The sequence below is a fragment of the Culex quinquefasciatus genome, chromosome 1, assembly GCF_015732765.1.
Source record: "Culex quinquefasciatus strain JHB chromosome 1, VPISU_Cqui_1.0_pri_paternal, whole genome shotgun sequence".
In the NCBI taxonomy this organism is placed as follows: Eukaryota; Metazoa; Arthropoda; class Insecta; order Diptera; family Culicidae; genus Culex; species Culex quinquefasciatus.
Genome location: NC_051861.1, coordinates 36,883,831 through 36,905,084, shown reverse-complemented (window position 1 = coordinate 36,905,084; position 21,254 = coordinate 36,883,831). Strand labels below are relative to the sequence as shown.

Sequence of the window (21,254 nt, the reverse complement as noted above, 5' to 3'; positions counted from 1 at the left end):
CTTTGTTCATACGACCTTTAGTTGCTGAGATATTGCCATGCAAAGGTTTAAAAACAGGAAAATTGAAGATTTCTAAGTCTCATCCAAACAACCCACCATTTTCTAATGTCGATATCTCAGCAACTAATGGTCCGACATTCGTAAAGTTTTCCGATCTTTTCGAAACAATATTAAAAAAATCAAGACTAACATTTCAAAAGGGCGTAATATTGGATGTTTGATCCTTTTGAAATTTCTTTAGATTGCTCCGAAACCGCAATTTTTCAATCATAGCGTAGCACAGCATAGATTTTTCTCAAAAAAAAACACGATGCCGTTACAACAAGTACGTTGAAAATTAAATATAAAGAGAAATACTTCTTATAGAAAGTTTAGGAAAAATCTGATTGCAGATTCGTGAGGTAAAACGAAGGTAGATTAGTTATTATTACTTTAGAAGATAATATGACGCCTTTTTCTTGAAAAATCATATCATTCCAGCAAGGAAATGCTACAAATTGAACTATTGAGGAAGCCTCAATATCTTTCCGATAGAAATATGTACCAATTTGGTTGATGACTGCGACAGACTCGATTATCCGAAGGCCTTTGCAAATTTCACTTCGGATAATCGAATAACGAAAAAAAAGTTCTTTGCCCTATTTTTTATTGTTGAGCTTTAGTATGACCCTTAAACTACTCTATAGTGGTTTATTTTTTTTAATCCAATATGGCGGCCAAAATAAAAAAAATCAAAATCAAATTATTCGCTCTACAGCATTGCCTTGGCGTTCTCGATTGCGAGATTCCTATTCGAAACTAGGTGTCCGAAGGCTTGATTGTTGCGGCAATTGCAAACCTCTTTTTACACCTACACCTGGAATTGCGATGATGAAATATTGAAAAAATGAACTTTGTTATTTTATAGGGAATCAACCTTTCTAATTTCACTAAAATGGGGTCACAAAACTCGAATTTGATGTTTTAAGTAAGAAAATTAAAAAGTACGATTAAAAAAACAGTCCCTTTGTATGGGACGTCGTTGTGGCCTCACCAATCTGCCTGAAATTTTCAGGGGTTGTTTGTACACATAAAACTAACATCTTGCCAAAATATGAGCACCCTAGGTGAACGGGAAGTGGGGCCAATTGGGACGCAAAACTTGAAGCTTAAAATTTGTCAAAAGTTTTAAAAAGGCTGTAGCAGACGGAAATAACTTGGGAATAAAATTTTTTGATATTTGAAAATACTAAGCCAATAACATTTTATGTTATTTATAACAAGATTTGTTATTCGCCGTTATGATTTTTTTGTTATTGGATTGTTATTGTAATAACATACTAATAACATTTTTAGTTATTCTTCGAACAAATCTTTGTTATTATTTTTTGTTATTTTAACAACTAATCCGATCATCCCAATAACAGTTGGAGGTATTCTTCCATAACAAAACATGTTATTCCGTTGTTGTTGTGGCTTTCAATCAATATCAGACCAATAACAAATTTTGTTATGATAACATAAACTGTTATTCAACTCTTATGAAAAAATAGATTTTTCAAGAAGAATCCATAACACTTTCTGTTATTTTAACAGTATTCGTTATTGAAATGGCATGAAGTTTGGTATTACCGTCTGCCCGGGTTAGGCAAAGGTCTTGAAAAATCCAATAAAATGCGGGGTGCAGCTTGATTGAGGACATAAATTCATTATGTTCTAAAATAGTATTCAAGAATCCTTCCAGACTACACCAAATCTAATTTGCAAGCTTGATAGTTTTAAACGTCTTTTGAGGAGTTCTCGAAAGTTCTAATAAGGCAAAAATAATACTATTAAAGCTTGTGATATTCTGAACTATTACTCTGGACAACCTCCTAAAATAGTCCATTTTATCTTTATTGTTGATTTAATGTGTATTTAACTCAGCATGTAGGATAAAATGGCATTTCGTTCACATTTTCTCAAGTGTTCTGCAGAACCTCTTCAAAATGATGATAAAACTAAAATTGTTACTTGGGAAGGGTGGAATCGAAAACTGTTTTTTTCAGCAACACTTTTTTTTTGGTTCTCTTTTAGGGTCCCAAGCAACTCTCCAAAATTTGGAAGCGATTGGTTAAGCTTACGGTTGGTGCAAAGCGAATGAAATGGGGAAAAGTTGCATTTTCACATTTTTGAACTTACAAAATTCATGTTTTATTATTTAATGGATGGAACTAACACCTTAGAAGTATAGCCCTGAATGTCCTTAACAACTCTCTCGAAGACAGTATGGTGCTAAATTTCTTCTAACAAAAGTTACAGAGCGTTCAAGAAAAACATTTCAAAATACTCGGAAAAAATACTTTTTGCCAACACTGCCAAGTCAAGCGGAAACTTTCAAACATTTTAATATATTTGAGGAATTTTGGTACAACTTACCTAAATAATGTCTTCTGAACATAAGGTTCATCTAAATATAACAACAATCATGTTTGTTTCGTATTTTCTGGTTCTTTTTCAAAAATGTGAAAATGCAAGTTTCCCCATAGTACTTTCCATACAAATTTCATTCGCTCTGCGCCAATCGTGGGCTTAACCAATCGCTCCCAAATTTTGGGGGTTATTTGGGACCCGAAAAGGACCCACAAAATGTGTTGCTGATTGGATTTTTATCATTTTCAAATTTCCCATATAACTAGATTCCACCCCAGCATCCCAATCAAATAAATTTTAGTGCATAAATAGTGTTCTATCTAGATGTCAACTCGATTCGACCTGGAGCTTGTACGAGACATCTGGGACTACTATCTGAGAGATTTCGCAATCGAAACATGCATAACAATGATTATTTCTGGAGTTTTTTTTTAAAAGGTCCAATAAATCAAATTTCCAGTGTTTGCTTTTGGGGTGTTTTGGAAACCCCCTTGAGTAAGGGGTATTAAAAACACCCAAAAAGCAAAAAACTGAAATTTGGTTTATTGGACCTTTAAAAAAAATCCAGATTTTCATCCATTTTAACTCTTAAAAAAAATAAAGTTGAAAAAAAAATTAAGAAGCTGCTGTTTTGATGATTTTTTTTAAATTTGTACATTTTAAAGGGTCCGTATTTCTATTGTGAAATTGTGTCAGGAAAACGAATTTGATAAAATTATCACCAGAAAATGGGATCTAAGGGATCCGCGAGCAAAAATTTACAACCAAACAATTCACCAAAAGTGAAAGTGACAATTTTATGTGTTAAACTGCCTTACCCAAAGCATTAACAGTCTCAGAAGGTAGTCCCAGGCGTCCCTTGCTAGCTCCAGGTCAAATCGAGTTGATATCTGAATGGAACACTTTTTTATTTGAGTATGAAAATTGTGCTTTTTTTGCACTAAAATGCCTCCCTTTAGATTGAACCAATCAGGATGCTTCAACTCGCATTTTGTTGGATTTTTCAAGTCCTTTGAGATGCATTTTGAATTTTGATATTTAAGGCCGATGCAAATATTTTTCAAAGTTTTTGTCCCTCGGCTATGGCAAAAAAATAAAAAAATATGAAAATTTAAATAACAAACTATGGCTCAACAATGAACAACAAATGATTTCAAAAAGTGTTTTAAAATGTATTTTACACTAGTTTAGTTGTTTTGCAATCATTAGTTTTCAAACAATGTAAGATTTGACGAAAATAAAAATTTGAGCGAAAAAAACTTTTGCGAAACTAAACATTGAAAACTTTTCAAATAATGTTTAAATCAATCCAAATATACAAAAAAATATTTTTGACGTTTTTAACCTTAACACTTGGTGTCCCGTTGACCGAGAGTGCTCATATGTTGGCTAGATGCTAGTTTAAAATGTACAAACAATGCGAGACGGGTATCGATCTTGAATTTGTTTTTTGTATTACTTCATGGTCGAGGGATTTTCAAAACTAAATTAAAGCTTGATAAAAATAGTTATGAGTGTATTTTTTGTCTTGTCTTTTCAAAGCTATGCCTAAAAAAGACTAAATAATATCATGTTATTTTTATGGTGGATTCAGGCAAGGTTTATGCCTTGAAATCATGATATTTTGATACTTTTTCTTGCACAGTTTCTTTTTCGTTTCATCTAGGATCAATATCCTTTTTGCTGATAAGTCAAATCGAAAAGGATCACAACTTCACAAGTTTAACTCTTCAAAACATCACATCGTTTAAAAAAGGAAAACTGACCTCTTGGCTTCCCTAAAATTGGGCCGCCCTCCCCCTACAACTTTTTCAAATCACAAATAAATTTCACATCGTCCCTGTCAGGATCGCCTTTTTTGTCCATATATCCTGCCAAACACACACACACACGCTCTCACACATCCCCGGGCACGGCAGTCCAATTCTAATTTCCCGTTGGCGAGAACCGAAACCGGTGAGCCGTGAAAAAGGTTATTATTGCAATATCTATCAGATCAGGAAAAGCTGTTCCGAAACGGTGTGGCGGCGGCGTCAGATTGGTCTCGGCTGGCCAACCGAACCAAATTGTAGAGAAAAAACGATTGTAAAACTTTTCCCATTGGCGGTGTGGGGGTCACAGGAGGGCGGAAGTGGGTGACCCCTTGGCTCGTTTCTTCTTTTCTTCTTATTCTTCCCACTTTTCCTGGCTTGAATAGGAAACATAATTGAGGGCGAATGAAACGATGATGAAAAACGGGTGGGAAAATTAAAACGGATTATATCTTTTCTTTCTTGCAGGTTCTTTGGAAAATTGTATCCTTGTTGGAATAATCGATGGCTAGCGAAGCCGGCACGAATAGTTCCGTCTGCAGAATTTGAAGTGTTATGCAACAGGAGGGATGATTTAATTAAATTCAATTAATTTGAAATGCGTGCTGAAAGTCCAATGGACCGTCAGTTTTAGATTTTTTTTATGAATTATGAAATATTGATGCGTGTTAATCTTACTCACGAAATCTATCCCAACCATTGCATTAATAAAACGTTACTTAATCCACCTTTAGGTGGTTGGTGCCTTCCTCACATTCATAAAGTCAATACATTCAGTAAAATTAGCAACATTCCCCCTTAACATGTTGAACAAATCAACTTTATTACTCATTTCTATTGATAGGGTTCGCAGACCTTCAATATTTCTGGCTCATAGCAAAGTAGGGATGCGGCTATCCGCATATCCGGATATCCGAATATCCGGATAATGATCCGTGCGGATATCCGTTATCCGGATCACCGGATATCCGGATAATTATCCGCACTATCCGTACTATCCGGATATTTTCAACAAAAATTAATGTGGAGATTTTTAATGATATTGGTGGTCATTAACCTGTCCCATTTTAAGGTCATGTCGAGGAATTTCAGGTGCTCACATCTTAAATGATAGATTATGACGTTAGGAACAATGTTTTCTTAGACAAGAAAAAAAAATGAAAAAAACGTTTTTGAACAAATTTTCTTAAATCGCTTGGAATCAATACAAAAACTGGTTCAATCTGGAGTGTATTTTGCTTAAACGATAGGTTTTTGTCCATCGATTAAGATGCACTATCAATATTAGACCAAAATTTAAGTTTTTGTCTTCTCACAGGCTGATTTATGTTGAAAAAATCGCATTTTTTCGAAACTTTTTCAGAAATGCTCATTTAATTTAGGTTAACCCATTTTCCTTAGCAAAACCATTGCATGCAGCTTGTAGGAAATTTCACGGCAAACATTTTTCCTTTTGAGAAAATTCAATTTCGACACTCACATATTTGAGATTTAGTGAGAAAAAAAAGTGCCAAAATTTTCAAAATTTCTCTGAATTCAGAAGCAAGGCGAACTAATTACACGACGTTGCAAGTAAAAGTCTTAAAGGTTAAGCTAAGAACAAGATTGTCCGTTCGACGCAGTGGTGAACGCAGAACGCTGTGCCAGTTCGATTTTTCCATCAACTGTCAGTCGAACAATCTGCAGGGGTTGCTTTGTTCAATGGTCGATTACTGACAGGCTATGATGACAGGCGCAAAATTTTGCGTTTGCGTTCAGGCCTGACGGACAATCTTGTTCTTACCTTTAGGGTATGTTTCTTGTAGTCATTTTGACCGTTAAATCCGAATCTGGAATCAAATTTCGTGTAAACAGTGATGTTTTGAAGCTACGCCCTTTTGGAATGTTATTTGCGTGTAATAGATGCAATTTAAATCGCTTGCAAGTTTGGTCAAATCTCGGGTTCGTTTCGTACCCTTTGAGACATATGCTTGCAACGTCGTGTAATTAGTAGGCTTTGCATTTGCTATTTTCGAAACTGACGACCGAATTAAATAATTTTCCATGATGTAGGATACTAACGGCATATTTAGGGAACTCAATACTGACGTTTTGATGAAATAACAACAAAAACATCTTAATTTCAGCGATTTTTGATACTTTTTCAAAATTTTAGCTTAAATATATTGAATAAAAACTTCAATTTTTTTACCAATACAAGATTTTGAAAAACAGTTTCTCTGACTCGTAACAGTTCCCCTAACAAGCTCCAGGATGAGTTAGAGAGGTACATTCAAGTTTTATAAAATAACCTTTAGGTAAGCCGTGCTTCAATCAATTTATTTGTGTACATATTTGGAAAACCCGATTTAATCCCACCAGGGGTGAGATAGAGCCTTTCTTACTAAAGAATATAACTTCTTTCAATTCACAACATTTACTTGATACAAAAAATCTTATGATGAAAGCAAGGTATTATTAATTATGTGTTTTCTAAAAGAAATTGAAAACGCAATTTTCACAAATAGAATATTTTTAATCGTACAAATTCTTAATCAAACAAGCGTTTATGACAAACGCTAGCATAGCTAGCTTCCAATGCGTGACGACACACACCACGGTTTGATTTTCTAGTTTTGGTACGAGCCCAAAAACCGAACAAAGCAGCCGCAAAGCAAAACCGAGTTAACCGCACAGTGGGAAGTTTGCCATTCAGCGTATACGAAAGTGAGAGAGTCAGAGATAGCTATTTTTACAATCGCACCACTACACACTCAACCGCGAGAACCTTAGGTAGATAGCCATTGGCGTTGCGAACATTGAAAACTTTGAAAACGATATAAAGCTTCGAAGCTTAGAAAGCTCCTATTGGAATCCAATGAACTATGTTAAAATAAACTTACGAAATCACGACCAAATGAAGCCTAACTTAAAGGCGATTTTAGGAGCACACGGAAAACGAATTGTTTGTAGCGGTATGAATGTCCTAAGTCAAAAAAGTTTTTGCATAAAGATTGGACAGTTATGCAAAAACGGACAGAGCAAAAGAAACCGAAAAGCTACGATATCTTACAATTAAAAGCAAACATCGGTAGACAAGCTACTACAAACGAGTATAAGTCGAACCAAAACATATGTGCGCCAGCATTCTAGCGCCAGTATTCGAAGCTCAACTTGACAACTTGGTGACGAAGCGTCGAAAATCGATGCAGTGTGATTTTCTGGCGATTTTTCGGATTAAAATTCATGCTGAATCGACATATTTACGAAGCTGGAAATGACGTCCTAACTTAAAGTAAAACCCATACCTTTCTTTAGTAAGAAAGGCAAAAAAGTAAATCGTTCTAAAAATTGATCGGGATTGCCGATCGATGTCAAATTTGTTTCAGATGCTCACTCATGGTCTGTACTATGAATGTAGTAAGAAATTTTGGATAAAATCAGAAATGAAAAATGTTGGCGAATGTCACCAGGTGGGCTTTTACCTTTTTTTTAGGGATTTTTTTTCTAATGGTAGGTTAATCAAACGGCTCTAACTCCAGAACCATATTATGAATCTGGATGAAAATTTGGGAGGTTGTAGAGCTCGAAAAATGCAATACTTGTGATAAATAAAAGATAGGAAAATGAAAAAAATTGACCATATTTTCATTTGAAAACTGTGTATTTTGTTGAAAAGTCTGGCCACATCCGAAAACAGATGGATAATTCAAAATTTGCGCGGCAACTCGCCCAGGTTCAGCACACTAGCTTTCATCTGCATTTAGAAGAATCGAAATCGGATTTATGGGAGCTGAGAACGGCGCGACACAAAATTTTGCAAAATTTTACCTCATACGAACATCACTCGACCTCCACGGAATTTATTTTCTCAAAATTCGAGGGTTCGAGATAGACGAGTTCTGTCAAGGTGAATCGATAGAGCGTCGAAAATCAATGCAGTGTGATTTTTTGGCGATTTTTCGGATTAAAATTCATTCTGAATCGACATATTTACGAAGCTGGAAATGACGTCCAGCCTTAAAGTAAAACCTATACCTTTCTTTAGTAAGAAAGGCAAAACATGAATTCAATCATCGTTTTCGGCGAGGTACTGGTATTTGAGGTCTTTTATACGACCCTTACCTTATAATTGGTCTAAATCCCGCACATAATGGCCATACAGCGATTTTTTCTATTTATTTTTTTGTTTAGATTAAAAAAAAATATCCGGATAGCGGATAATTACGGATAATTATCCGGATATCCGTGGATCCGGATATTATCCGGATATTCTATCCAGATTCGGATATCCGGATATCCGGATAACAAATATATCCGGCCAAAACCCGCATCCCTATAGCAAAGTCTGATAAAAAACCTATCCAACGATAGTTCGCATGGAAGATTCAGACAATATTTCTATCACAATATCTAAAATCCGGCCTCAAAAAAGTGTATAAATAACACTTAAGTGCCAATAACTTTTGATAGGTTTGTCAGATGGGTGGGTCTACGAGGTCAAATTTAATTTTTTGAGTGATTGAATAGCCTTTCCTCAGTAAGATGAGGAAGGCAAAAATGGTACTTGCTATTAGGGCGTCCAAATATCCCGGGAATCGGGAAAAATATTTTCGGAATCCCGGGAATTCCCGGGATCCCGGGAAATTTATGAAACAGTCATAAAATCTATGTTTTTATTATATTTGTTATGTTTTTCAAGCTTAAAATCATAGAATTAGCTCAATCATATTAATTGGTGATAATCTACTCTTCAATCTAAACAAGGACGACAAGTTTTAAATTGCTTAAAGAGAATTAATGTAAGTTTTTTTGTTCTTTGTTGTGATTTTTACTTGAAATGAACTACAAAGTGATTCAAATTTAATAAACTTATAAATATTTTTTTTATATGACATGATCAGAAAAACTTGAAAAATTTATTTGAAAATATCTTTAAAAAACAAGAGGTGACTACAAATAAAATGACAACTGTCAATGCAAAAGTTTAGATTTTTTTTTATAAGTTTTGAATTTGAATTAGCGACTTTTGAATTGAATTTTTTCCATGTGTCAAATAAATTCACCGTCAAAATAAAAATAAAAATTTAAATTATTGAAACTTGTATTGAAAAATTCAACTTTTACAATAAAACTTTTGCAAAAACATATTTTTTGCAATTCCGTCGTGAAACTACTTACTTTTCTTGTCATTCTTGAACGACGAAATAGCCTACTTTTCTGTACCAAAATAACAGAATCGAATAGCAACACTTTTCAAAATAAATGCTGAAAAGTTCTACTTTTCAGCACTGAAATGGGTGCTGAAAAGTTGAACTTTTCAGCACTTGTTTCGAAAAGTAACACTTTTCAACATTTTTTTTTATTTAAACGATTTATTGACAAAATACATAAAATTTGACTTAAAATTTCACTCAATGGGTGTTTTTCGGATTTGCAAAAAATGTTGAACGGAACTCGTTGCAAAACTTGATTTTTTCAGCACTCTTCGTATTCATCCAACTCGGTGAACCTCGTTGCATAAATGTACGACTCGTGCTGAAAAATCCTCTTTGCAACTTGTTGCATAAACTACTATTACAAATTATCTTTAAGTTACTAGGAAAAAACAGGAATACAGTCTGAATAGGTTAGTAGATTTAAGAGCAAAAAATTTAAAAAAACCGGTGTTCTGTGAAATTGTTTTGTTCTGTTCCTGTTTTAACCAAAGTTATTCAAAACATCAAGCAAAAAATGGCTTAATATGTGTCTTAATTCGTTGCATTTGTTCTGATTTGCCCCACATGGCAGTGTTTGATGAAACATAATTTGATTTGATTTTTATTTTAAATCATAAATATACCTAGATATCTCAATCATTTTTTTTAAAGCGCTAGGCATTTTGCCGATCGGTAATTTCAACAGTTTTCCCTAATGCACCAAATAAGGCTGATTCTTGCCGAACACAAGTTATAATGCTTTAAAATTATTATCTTTTATGAGGTATTCAACTGTTCATCTATATCCACAACCAAATCTAAATTTCCAGACTAAAAATTGTTTTTTTTATAATTTCGGGAATTCCCGGGACAAATTATGGAAAATCTCGGGATTCGGGAATTCCCGGTTTTGGATAAATCCCGGGAATTTTGTCCCGGGAATTCCCGGGATGGACGCGCTACTTGCTATGTTCAAAATTAACTTTGCCACTTGACTGGCGCTGAAAACCAACAACACCAACTATTGTTAAACGAACGGGGCCACTTTTTAGTTTGACACCCTCTATACACGGAGTTCACACACACTACCAAACGTTTATTTTGATAGTGTGCGTGAGCGCCGTGTAAAAAGTGACAGTTCGTCACATTTTAGTTCGACTTTGGGGCCAACCACCGGGGGTTGAGTGTATCGCTTTAATCTTTGCCAGCTTTGTTTATTTTGATTTGTTAATTTTCATTTTGTTAATTTGTGTTGTTCTTAATTCTTAAGCTTAAAAGTCACACCTTAACTTAGTTTTTTAAAACCCATGATAATTTATAATACACAGAAAAAATGATGGTAATATTTATCAGAAAATGCTGACAGATTTTCTGTCAAAAATTATGTAATAATGAATCAGGAACTGGTTAATTTTCATCACACAGAAAAAATCAATTCCCGTAATTGTGAATGAAGTTCATGAATGTGAGAACCACGAAGGAATTTATTCATGAGTATGGTGCATTTGCACTGAATTGATTTTTTTCCGTGCAGGTTTCTTTTGAAGGAATTTTTGATTGAGTTGGTGTCTTCGGCAAAGTTATAAGTATATATAAGGACTTCACTGAAAAAATGATACACGGTAAAAACATTGTGATTTTTGATTTCACTTTTTTGTCACTTAAACTTAGTTTGCAAAAAAACACTATTTTCAATTTGTTTTAAAAAATTTTCATATGTTTTAGGGGACATCAAATGTCCAATTTTAAGAAATTTGCAGAATGTGCAATAATCTGTAAGGGTAATTCACTGCCAACTCACACAGTAGCTGCCCCGTCCTCTCTTCAATTTGCGTGAAACTTTGTCCTAAGGGGTAACTTTTGTCCCTGATCACGAATCCGAGGTCCGTTTTTTGATATCTCGTGACGGAGGGGCGGTACGACCCCTTCCATTTTTGAACATGCGAAAAAAAGAGGTGTTTTTCAATAATTTGCAGCCTGAAACGGTGATGAGATAGAAATTTGGTGTCAAAGGGGCTTTTATGTAAAATTAGACGCCCGATTTGACGGCGTACTCAAAATTCCGAAAAAAGTATTTTTCATCGTAAAAAACACTAAAAAAGTTTTTAAAATTTTGCTATTTTTCGTTACTCGACTGTTAAAATTTTTGGAACATGTAATTTTAAGGGAAATTTAATGTACTTTTCGAATCTTCATTGACCTTGCGAAGGGTAATTTTTTCGTTTAGAACAAAATTGCTGTTGTTCATTTTAAAATTTCGTGTTTTTTCTAACTTTGCAAAGTTATGTTTAAAGTGTGATAATGTTCTACAAAGTTGCAGAACAGACAATTACAAAAATTTTGATATACAAACATAAGGGGTTTGCTTATAAACATCACGAGTTATCGTTGAGAAAACAGTTAAAAGTGTCTAAAAGTGTAATTTTATTGTGCAAATCATTCCTTAGATATTTGAAACTTTTAACAATGATTATTTAACGCCCTGATTTTCTGTGTAAATTTTGGAGATGCCGTATTTATTTTTATTTATTGAATTCAAGATTCCTGACAGCTTTTCTAGCTGCAGATTTCAAAGACTTGTTTTGCAACAGTAAAAAGAAAAAAACATAGTTTCAACCTTACACATCAGAGATAATCAAGCGCATAAAAGTAAATCCTCAGCTCTTTAGCCCCATCTAGACTGCGGAATAGAGTTATCTACGTGCGCATGTATTGCGTGTACGTACACGAAAAAGATTGAGGTTAAATTTTGTACCAGCCAGCAAAACAAATGGCGTGCTAGTGTGCGTTAGAGCGGGCTTAGATAACTCTATGTTGATCTTTTCCGCAAAGGGGTGCAAATCTGCACAAAGTGATTCACAACCTGTCGCCTTCAAGTGCTTTACTGCAGACTTGCCTCTCCATCGGAAAGCATGATTGTGTAACTCCTTCTTCCTTTCCATGTCAGATGGCATCTCCGGCGTGTGTGTGTGTGTGGATCTACCAAGTGTTGTGTTAAGTCTTTTATCTTATTTTCATTCATTTATTCTTCGTAATAGGATTAGTTTTCTTCGTTTTTTTTGTCCATCGTTGAAGGAACCTTTCCATTCATCGGCACAAGAAAATTCTCGCAGATCGAGTAAGTCGTTTTCGACGGCAAGGTTGCCATACTGGATAGATTTGTGCAGGGTAAAGTGTTCGTCTTTAATAGCCCAAGCAGAAATTAAAGCTTGTCGACATCCATCAAAAACAAGTTAAAGCTGAAATTCCAATCCACTACCGGCACTGAGTGCAGGATCCGCGAATCCGTGATTGGACGTTTTTGACAGGTTCAATTGTCCGCAGCTGACGGGCTGTCGGACGCTTGAAGTGACAGTCGGTCGCGTGCAGGGGGGGATTTTTTTGCTTGAGATGAAATTGTTCAGGGTAACGTCAAACAACTGGAAATTGTTTTTTTTTTCATTTCCTTGGAATTTTGAATTCTAAGAAGTTGACTTTTAATTATGAACGAAAATCCTTGTTTGAGTTTAAGTTTAGGTTTAAACAAGAAATTAAAAAGTAATTACTAAATTCGTGACTCGTCATAAGTTCCGATTTACATGTGTAAAAAAAAGATTATTACTCAACTCATTAGACAGCAAAAAACATGTTTCTGCCTCTTCCTGTAATCGCCCGATTAAATTTCCGACGAAAAACATGTCCACATCGATAACCGCGGCTGGAAATATTCATCGAGCTGTGAAGATTTCGTTTCCCGTCCAGACTGGTTAAAGTGGAATTATGGTGTAAATTTGATGCAGTATGCAGCAAAATTGAACTTTGGAGTGGGAAATGAAAAAAAAAATCTCCTTTTCTGCGACTCCAGATTGGTGGTAGATTGCAAAATTATCGGAATCAATTACAGCAAATCACAGTAATTTTCTGCTCGATTATTCCAGCTCACACTCACACACATAACTTAGGGCTTCGGGAGTTTGAATCTTTGCAGCACACCGGGAAAGCTGCCGGTGCGGAAAACCTCTTCGTGTCAGAGACGGATTTTTCACTTTCCAACCGGTTTGGCGTCGTTTCGTGGTTCAATCAGGCGTGGCGCGAGCAATTGAGTGGGACTTATTTTTCTCCGGAACGTGGCAGTCTTTGAATTGAATTTGGCTGGAGTTTATACGTTTCAAATAAAAGCTACTTTTATTAGCTAAAAAGCTAAACAAATTGTAATTAAAAGTTTCTTATCTAGATGCTCAACTTTCCTCACAATTTCACATTTTTGAAACCCCAATTTCGATTATTATCTCTTCGCGGAGAGCGCACCATCCAATTAAATTAATGTGTACGGGGTACTGGCCATTTAAAAGTTCTTTGGCACTTAATTTCCAACCCACTCCCCCAGACTGGCCCGTATGTTTATTCAACGCACCGATTTCGAGGTTGTGTCCCATAAATTTTCACCGCACTCCTGCGTAGGGGCGCTTTCCCTGGTCAGTTGGTCCACATTTCATCCGCGAGGGACACACTTTAATGTTGTGCAAAAATTGGGCATATCCAGGAGCACCACATTGTGGGGCGCGGAAAATTTTCCACCGGATTTGGCCGGAGTTGGTGATTTGTCTGAGGAGCAATCATGAGCAAACCACACTTGAGCGTCATCCCGGGCAAACGGTATTAACACAATTCATACCATTTCAATAACAAATACTGTTAAAATAACAGAATCTTCTTGATAAATCCATTTTTGCATAAGGGTTTAATAGCAGTTTATGTTATCATAACAAAATTTGTTATTGGTTTATATTGATTGAAAGCCAACACAACTTTGGAATATTTTTTTTTGTTATGGGAGAATACCTCCAACTGTAAATGGGATGATAGTTGTTAAAATAACAAAAACAAAGATTTGTTCGAAGAATAACTAAAAATGTTATTAGTCTGTTATTAAAATAACAATCCAATAACAAAAAAATAATATAATGACGAATAACAAATCTTGTTATAAATAACATGAAATGTTATTGGACTAGTATTTTTAAATAACAAAAAAAATTATTCCCCCGTTATTTCCGTCTGCTCGGGATGACGTATCATTTGAACCACGATTCGAGGGAGCGAACCCGGGCAGACGGTAATAACAAAATTCATGCCATTTCAATAACAAATACTGTTAAAATAACAGAAAATGTTATGGAATCTTCTTGAAAAATCCATTTTTGCATAAGAGTTTAATAACAGTTTATGTTATCATAACAAAATTTGTTATTGGTCTAATATTGGTTGCTAGCCAAAACAACTTATTTGTTATGGAAGAATAACTCCAACTGTTATTGGGATGATCGGATTAGTTGTTAAAATAACAAAAAATAATAACAAAGATTTGTCGGAAGAATTAATTAAAATGTTATTAGTCTGTTATCACAATAACAATCCAATAACAAAAAAATCAAAACGACGAATAACAAATCCTGTTATAAATAACATAAAATGTTATTGGCCTAGTATTGTCAAATATCAAAAAATGTTATTCCCAAGTTATTTCTGTCTGCTCGGGAACCGCGACAACACTGCTGAGGTGTTACGAAATCAGGGATGTGAAAAAGGAAATATCTCCAATATCCGGATATCAGATTTGCTTTTTTTTTAATTTTGCCGTTTCCTTTTTTAGTTAACAGTCAAGACCCGAAGAAAAAAATTCCCTGTACAACCCGAAGCCTGCAAAATGCGTTACAGTAAATTTTCGCAGGCTTGGGAAATATGCAAAATAGCACCAAACTTCAATGTTTTATAGTGTTTTGGAACCGTTAGATTGTCTACTTTAAGGAAAAATATGCAAATTAGTGGATTTCAGGGCGGGGCTCGGGAGGGAGGGGTGAACGAAAAATATCCGAGCAAAATGCGTTACAGTAAATTTGTAAAATTTATATCTTATGCAAAACATGACCAAAACTCAAAGTTTTATAGTGCTTTGGAAAGGTCTTCACCTGATCTTTATGTAAAAAATATAAAAAGACTACGTTTTACATAAAGTTTTACTAAAAAAGTTAAGTAAACATTTATTGTTCTATATAATAACATCAGTAAGAGAATAAAAACATAACTTTTCATTAGAAACATAATCATGCGACATATCTAACTTCTCAAAATTTTAGAATAGTCAATCTGCAACAAAATTGAACCGATTCATCTGAACCGGTTGAACATTTCTGGCACAAAATGTATCATGCGACGTATCTAAATCATTCAAATTGCCTGAAAAGTCATTCTGTAACAAAATTGAACCGATTCAGCTGAACCGGTTTATCCAACCGGTTCAATAGTTGTACCGGTTGCACATCTCTGGCACAAAATGTATCATGCGACATATCTAACTCTTTCAAATTGCCTGAAAAGTCATTGTATAACCAAATTGAACCGATTCAGATGAACCGGTTCATCCAACCGGTTCAATAGTTGTACCGGTTGAACGTTTCTGACACAAAATGTATCATGCAACATATCTAACTCTTTCAAATTTCCTGAAAAGTCATTCTATAACAAAATTGAACCGATTCAGATGAACCGGTTCATCCAACCGGTTCGATAGTTGTACCGGTTGAACGTTTCTGGCACAAAATGTATCATGCGACATATCTAACTAATTCCTCGTCTCTGATCAATGGTAGGTGATGCAATCGTGAGCAATGTGTTTTCGGTTGAAAATTTCAAAATCTTTGGCAAGCTTCCCGAGCAGACGGAAATAACTTGGGAAGGTCAGTTTTTGATATTGTGAGAAGATCGAAATATGTTATTGGGATGATCGGATTAGTTGTTACAATAACAAAAATCAATAACAAAGATTTGTTCGAAGAACAACTTAATCTGTTATTATGTTGTTATTGCAATAACAAACCAATAACACAGAAGCAATCATGAAGGAATAACAAGATTTGTTATTTTGTGCGGAGAGGTGGAGCAGCATAATAACAAAAATTGTTATTGAACTTGTATGTCTCTATAACAAAAAAAAGTTCTTGTTTTGGTGTATTTGCCGTTTCCAAATAAACCTGAAGTTGCCATCACTCTTTTGTACTAGTCAGGGCTGCAGAGTCTGGTTCCTTCAAGCAACTTTGAATCCATACTTTGTAGACAACTCCGACTCTGGATGCAGGATATGACGTCAACGCCGACTTCAGGTCTCCAAAAATACCCGACTTCACAGATTCGGACTCCAAGTGAAAGTTGCTGAAAACTAGCTGAATCCGATGCCGTCTCCGAGGTCTCACTCCAGCTCGAACTTCAACATCAGCTCCGACTTTCTCGCGATGTGAAAATAATAACAATTTTTGTTATTCACATTTCAAAAATTCTCTATAAATAAATCAATTCCCTTAGAGAATACAACAAACTTAAAAAAATATTTTTCAAAAGTTAATTTTATCAAATTAATTTAAGCTTAAGGACCCCATTTCATGGTGAAATAAATGACCACAATTAAATTGGTCAAAATTATTCCATAGTTCTAGTCAATATTAGCAAAGTCCCTTAGGGGGTATATCAAATAACTTAAAAAAAATCAGCTTTCAAAATTTCAACTTTTTGGAATAATTTTAGCCGAAGAACCCCATTTCATGGCCAAAATAATGACCCCGACGAAAATGGTCAAAATTATGCCAAAGATCTAAACATATTTATCAAAAGAAAACATAATAACAGATTGTGTTATGGAAACTTAAAAACTTTTCCATTTGTGCGATTTATGGTAATTTTATTTCTAAGTCAGAATATCAAACAAATAACAAATCTTGTTATTAGGAGAGTTTTTGAAATGTATAACATTTCCTCTTATTAGCGTGTTATTAAACATTTTCAATATAGTATCACTTCAATACCAAATCTTGTTATTTTATCAGAAGCTGTTATTATTTTTTCTACTTGAAGTTGAAGTTTAGGATAAGCTGTACACTTCCATCACTGACCCCGGCGTAACGCGGGGTCGCATGTTGCCAACAAGGTAAGCAACATTGATTTACTCATTGGCCGCCGTGGGCTTCTGGGTGGCAACGGTATGTGTGGACAGACCATAACTGCCCCCTCGTGATAATTTATGGGTACTCACCAAATTTTAAGCTCTCTCTGTCACGCCATTTATCACCACACACTGCTGGCGCGAGATGCGTTACGTCCGGCTCTCCGGTGAGGTGAGCTGGGCGGGACAGTTTCCGGTGGTGGCCATTCCGGGTTGACACGGGCGTGATCGTTCACGTTGCGGACCAGAACATTGAGTGGTCAACGCGGGGCTTCTTTTTTTACGGTTGGACCGGGCAACCTGAAAATTGCTTCCTGGTTTTTTTCTGTGCGTTCTGCACTTTCAGAAAGGTGCGAGCGCGATACTGAAACGGTATTTCACGGTTGGATGATGATGAAGAGCTGAGATTTTTTTTCTTTGACACACTGAAGGTGGTTAATTTTATGCACTTTGTATCAAGTTTTTGCGTTCGCCGGTTGCGTTCCGAAAAAAGGGCGTTTAATGCACTCTCAAAGTTGGTGTGCTATTGAGTTGAGTGAGAATCTGGAATGAGAAAAATGAAAGGAGAAAAAGAAAGTTAAAAATTATGAACACCATTAACGTGTGGATGAAGCAAAACTGTTCCTTAATTTCAAGTGTGGAATTTTTGTCAAATTACTTTGAGCTAGTAGTAAAACAGTAAAACAGTAAAAAATCTAAAGAAATCTAAAGAAATCTAAAGAAATCTAAAGAAATCTAAAGAAATCTAAAGAAATCTAAAGAAATCTAAAGAAATCTAAAGAAATCTAAAGAAATCTAAAGAAATCTAAAGAAATCTAAAGAAATCTAAAGAAATCTAAAGAAATCTAAAGAAATCTAAAGAAATCTAAAGAAATCTAAAGAAATCTAAAGAAATCTAAAGAAATCTAAAGAAATCTAAAGAAATCTAAAGAAATCTAAAGAAATCTAAAGAAATCTAAAGAAATCTAAAGAAATCTAAAGAAATCTAAAGAAATCTAAAGAAATCTAAAGAAATCTAAAGGAATCTGAGCAGTTCTCTACGAAATCAGTCTTTTTTCTTCAATTTTAGTTTTTGTATTTTTTAATCCGACTGAAACTTTTTTGGTGCCTTCGGTACGCCTAAAGAAGCCATTTTGCATCATTAGTTTGTCCATAAAATTTTCCATACAAATTTGGCAGCAGCCATACAAAAATAATGTATGATAATTCAAAAATCTGTATCTTTTGAAGGAATTTTTTGATCGATTTGGTGTCTTCGGCAAAGTTGTAGGTATGGATACAGACTACACTGAAAAAAATGATACACTGTAAAAAAATTGGTGATTTTTTTATTTAACTTTTTATCACTAGAACTTGATTTACAAAAAAACACTATTTTAATTTTTTTTAATTTTTTGATATGTTTTAGAGGACATTAAATGCCAACTTTTCAGAAATTTCCAGGTTGTGCAAAAAATCTTTGACCGAGTTATGAATTTTTTAATCAATGCTGATTTTTTCAAAAAAATGAAATATTGGTCGCAAAAGAATTTCAACTTCCTTTTTCGATGTAAAATCAAATTTGCAATCAAAAAGTACTTTAGTGAAATTTTGATAAAGTGCACCGTTTTCAAGTTATAGCCATTTTTAGGTAACTTTTTTGAAAATAGTCGCAGTTTTTATTTTTTTAAATAGTGCACATTTTGCACACTTTTGAAAAAAATGTTTTTGAAAAGCTGAGAAAATTCTCTATATTTTGCATATTCGGACTTTGTTGATACGACCTTTAGTTGCTGAGATATTGCGATGCAAAGGTTTAAAAACAGGAAAATTGATGTTTTCTAAGTCTCACCCAAACAACCCACCATTTTTAATTGTCGATATCTCAGCAAGTAATGGTCCGATTTTCAATGTTAATATATGAAACATTTGTGAAATTTTCCGATCTTTTCGAAAACAATATTTTAAAAAATTTCAACACAAGACTAACATTTCAAAAGGGCCAAACATTCAATATTACGCCCTTTTAAAATGTTAGTCTTGGTTTAAAAATTTTGAAAAAATCAGTATTGATTAAAAAATTCATAACTCGCTCAAAGATTTTTTGCACAACCTGGAAATTTCTGAAAAGTTGGCATTTAATGTCCTCTAAAACATATCAAAAAATAAAAAAATTAAAAATAGTGTTTTTTTGCAAATCAAGTTCTAGTAATAAAAAGTTAAATAAAAAAATCACCAATTTTTTTTTACATTGTCTCATTTTTTTTCAGTGTAGTCTGTGTCCATACCTACAACTTTGCCGAAGACACCAAATCGATCAAAAATTTCCTTCAAAAGAGACAGATTTTTGAATTTTCATACATCATTTTTGTATGGACAGCTGCCAAATTTGTATGGAAAATTTTATGGACAAACTAATGATGCAAAATGGCTTCTTTAGGCATACCGAAGGCACCAAAAAAGTTTCAGTCGGATTAAAAAATAATAAAAAAAATCGAATGACCGAAATCCAAGAGAACTGCTCATCTAAAGAAATCTAAAGAAATCTAAAGAAATCTAAAGAAATCTAAAGAAATCTAAAGAAATCTAAAGAAATCTAAAGAAATCTAAAGAAATCTAAAGAAATCTAAAGAAATCTAAAGAAATCTAAAGAAATCTAAAGAAATCTAAAGAAATCTAAAGAAATCGAATGAAATCTTAATATTTGATGAAAAAATGCCACTTGTATGTTATCAACAATCGATCCATTCCCATATTTTCACTTTACCTATCCTCTATCAATTACGTGAAAATGGGCACACATACGCTGCTCGTGTGAACTCAATCGGATCCGATCCGATTTAATTCAATTATCCTATCAAAGATCGACTGCTCTCTCTCTCTTACTCGGCTACTGATCCGATTTGAAAAGCGGATTACGAATGTCACTTTCCCCGGTATTTCCCCATGCCCGGGCAGATGGTAATAACAAAATTCATGCCATTGCAATAACAAATACTGTTAAAATAACAAAAATTGTTATGGAATATTCTTGCAAAATCCATTTTGCATAAGAGTTCAATAACAGTTTATGTTATCATAACAAAATTTGTTATTGGTCTGATATTGATTGAAATCAAAAACAACTTGGGAATAACATTTTTTGTTATAGAAGAATAACTCCAACTGTTATTGGGATGATCGGATTAGTTGTAATTAGTTGTAGGTGTAATAATAACAAAGATTTGTTCGGAGAATTATTCCCAAGTTATTTCCGTCTGCTCGGGTGGCTCCTGTACCGTCAGACACAGTTTATGACTTTTCAGGCTCAATTCTAGGACGAGTGAAAAAAAATGTGACAAAACTGAATTGATCGCTCACAGGTATTAATTTGTAGCCCGAAACCACGTGTTATACATGTTGCACATATACAGTCACAATGTGATTGCGACTTTTTATGAGAGTTCTTTTTTTTCTGAAACAAAAAACTCACACAAAAAAAAATCCCGTTTGTATGTGTGACCAGCACAGCTCAAATCATAAACCGGAAAGCCCCGCACGAAAATGTCACAATCCCGGAATCTGCACGTGATAAAGAGAGCCGTCCGAATTACAGAAATAAAAGTGTGATAAATTGACGTTTATCCTCGTCCCTGTTTTGGCTTTATTGTGTCCACGTATGTTAGTGTGTGTGTGTGTGTGTGTGTGTGTGTGTGTGTGTTTGTGTGTACGTGGCCAAACTCGTCTATTTGGTGATGTTGTTTTTGTTCGCGTTTTATGTCGTTTAGCCCGAGGATCTATGGCCGTATCTTGGGAAGGGGACCGGCCCAATCCGTGACATCCCGTAAAAATTGGAAATCCCTTTTCTGAACGTCACAGAGCTACACGCTGATCTAAAATGTTGCTGTGGAGAGAGTAGGACAACAAAAAAACGAACGGATAAAG

General features: G+C 34.6%; 1 protein-coding gene across 3 annotated transcripts in view; it reads right to left on the bottom strand.

Moving 5' to 3' along the window:
- Nucleotides 1-21,254, bottom strand: part of LOC6048394 — a 242,647-nt gene that overhangs the window by 101,286 nt on the left and 120,107 nt on the right. For all 3 annotated transcript variants that reach the window (XM_038249625.1, XM_038249631.1, XM_038249638.1), the window contains exon 4: nt 17,442-17,894. The gene's annotated coding sequence lies outside the window, so the exon portion shown is untranslated. The remainder of the gene's footprint in view (nt 1-17,441; nt 17,895-21,254) is intronic.